Genomic DNA, 2,978 nt, shown 5'->3' with positions numbered 1-2,978 from the left:
CTTTACAAATGTTGTTTATCTAACAACAAGCATACATTTTCTATCATCAAACATCAAAATACACTAACATTCATCAATGAAAAAAACCCTAAACCTTTAATAAATTTTCAAATTAGTTCCTGGGCTAGGTAGATTAGGTTGCAACGTTCTTAAAAACATAGAAATCATTAAAAACGGGACAAAAACCATGCCTAATTGAGCAAGAGAAGCTTGGCCGAATATCAACCCTAGTTATGGCTTTTTATCTCTTCAAAATTTAGTGGAAAGATGATATGAAGAAGATGGCAAAGTTGTTTTCTTTATTTTACTTTTTTAATGTACCAAATTACTAAATTAACCTTAATAATGAACATTAAAATCACCTAATTAATTGCCATATTTTTCCACTCATAATAAAAATGGTCCAATTACAACATAAATCCCTTAACTATTTAATTTCATAGACATTTAGTACCTTTATCTAACAGAACTCAAATTTTACACTTTACGCGATTTAGTCATTTTTATCAAATTAAGCGCTCAAATAATAAAATTTCTTACCAAATTTTCTACACAATCATAGTATCATGCTGTAAACATTAAAATAATAATAAAATAATTAATTAGACTTCAAATTTGTGGTCCGAAAACCACTATTCTGATTTAACTAAAAACGGGCTGTTACAGAAAGTGTTGTCTAAACTTGAAAATACGTTGAAACAAGAAATCAATGAAAAATATGATGGGGTGGTAGAAAATGAAAAAAATTCAAACATAAATTCTTAAAGAGTACAAACCACCAATTTCATATCCGACAAAGTTGAGGAAAGACCGCATGGATGAACAATTTGGTAAATTTCTTAAACTTTTTAAACAATTACATATTAACTTACCTTTTTTTGAAGATCTTTCATAAATGCCCAAATATGCAAAACTTTTAAAGGAGCTATGATCAAATAAAAAGAAGTTACAAGAGCTACCTACTATGGCACTAAACAAGGAGTGTTCGACCGTTCTCCAAAATAAACTGCTCATTAAGTTGAAAGATCTATGAAGTTTTACTATCCATTGTTTTATTGGTAGTCTAAACGTTGAAAAAGTACTGGCTGATTTGAGTGCTATTATAAATTTAATGTCTTATAAAATGTTAAAACAAATTGGTCTCGGGGAACCAAACCCCACTAGGATAAGTATTCAATTAGCTGACAGATCTATTAAGTATTCTAAGGGCATTATTGAAGATGTACTTGTGAAAGTAGATAAATTCATATTTCCTGTTGATTTTGTTATACTTGACATGGATGAGGATATTGAGGTGCCTTTAATTTTAGATCAAACCTCTTTAGCCACTATTGGAGCTACTATTAACGTGGGTAATGGTAAACTTATGCTTAGGGTAGGTGATGATGAGATCATTTTTCAAATATATGATGCCATGCGAGTTCCTAGTGAGCAAGATGATTCCTATTATTTTATCGATTGTATTGATCATGCTATTCAAGATTCATTGTAAGAAATTATACATAGGAACACGTTGGAATCATGTATTGTTCGATGTGACGAAGTAGATGGAAATAACTTGCAAAATATTAATCTGGATGCTAATGCGTCTCTACTGAGACAAAAAGATTTTGAGGCCATCGAGGTAAATAAAGAACTGAAAGTAAAATCCTCTATTGAAGAACCTTCCAAACGGAGTTGAAGTAATTATTGAATCACTTGGAATATGCATTCCTTGGAGACAATACTACATTGACAGTGATTATCACTTTAGTTTTAAAACCGAATGAGAAAGATAAGTTATTGCAAATCCTGAATGAGCATAAAATAGCTATAGCCTGGAAAATTTCTAACATAAGAGGGATCAGTCCTTCTTTTCGCACCCACAAGATTTTAATGGAAGACGAGTATAAGACATATGTGCAAGCTTAAAGGAGGTTAAATCCTAACATGAAGGAAGTTGTCAAGGTTAAGGTAATTAAACTTCTAGATGCTGGATTTATTTACCCTGTAATAGCCCGTTTTCAGTGGTGTCAAAAATAGTGGTTTTAGGACCATGATTCTGACAAGTGGGTCAATATTTTATTATTTATTTAATTTTTATAGAGTTAGTATAAAGTCGTATTAAAATATAGTTAAGAAATTTTAATGTTTAGTTAGTTAATTAAATAAAAGGATTAAACTGTAAAAGTTACAAAAGTTCATTTCTATTAATTAAATGTGCTAAATAACTATTGAAAAGTAAGTTAATGGACTTATTTAGTAAATAAACCATGTAGATAGATAGTGGACAATTATGGACAATATTTTGTTAATGATTAAGTGAAGTTTAAAAGGGTAAATTAATAATATAAAAAAAGTAAACAAAAGATGAATAAGCTATCATCTTCTCCAAATTTTCCTTCCACTTCTGTAACACCATGGTTATGTATGCTTAAGGTTCAACCAAGTTATTAAGTGTGCATGTAAGTGACATTTCAGTCCTTTTTAGTGATTTTTATGTATTTGAGCTCAGATTAGCTTAATCTAGCTACATCGGGAGTTAATTCCTAAAACTGTTAAATGTTTTAGATTATGACATTGATGATTTTTTGGTGTGTGTGAAGTTTTATGGTAGATTATCAAGCTTGGTTGATAAATATGACTATTTTGTAAAGTGGTTTTTAGTAATTTTAATGTTAAATGATTAAATTGTTAAAAGAGTAAAACTTCTTCGAGTTATTGTAAAATTTTGATAAATGTGGGCCGAATAGGGACTATATAGAAATTGGGTAGCTTGTATTTTGCTTAAATGTGGTTAATTCATAAGTTTCTGAATCGTAGACTAAATTGCATAAAGAGTAAAACATTGGGTGTAATTTTGTAAATTTACAATAGAAGGATTTATAAGCTTAAGTTTAATTATTTGAGATGTTTGAATAGATTAATTGAATGTAAACTATTATTTAGATCAAGAAACAAATCAATCGGACATTAATCGTGGAAAGACAAAGTTAGCG

The sequence above is a fragment of the Gossypium arboreum genome, chromosome 7, assembly GCF_025698485.1.
Source record: "Gossypium arboreum isolate Shixiya-1 chromosome 7, ASM2569848v2, whole genome shotgun sequence".
Taxonomy (NCBI): domain Eukaryota; kingdom Viridiplantae; phylum Streptophyta; class Magnoliopsida; order Malvales; family Malvaceae; genus Gossypium; species Gossypium arboreum.
The sequence above is the reverse complement of the archived record's forward strand: the minus strand, read 5'-3'. Positions refer to the sequence as shown.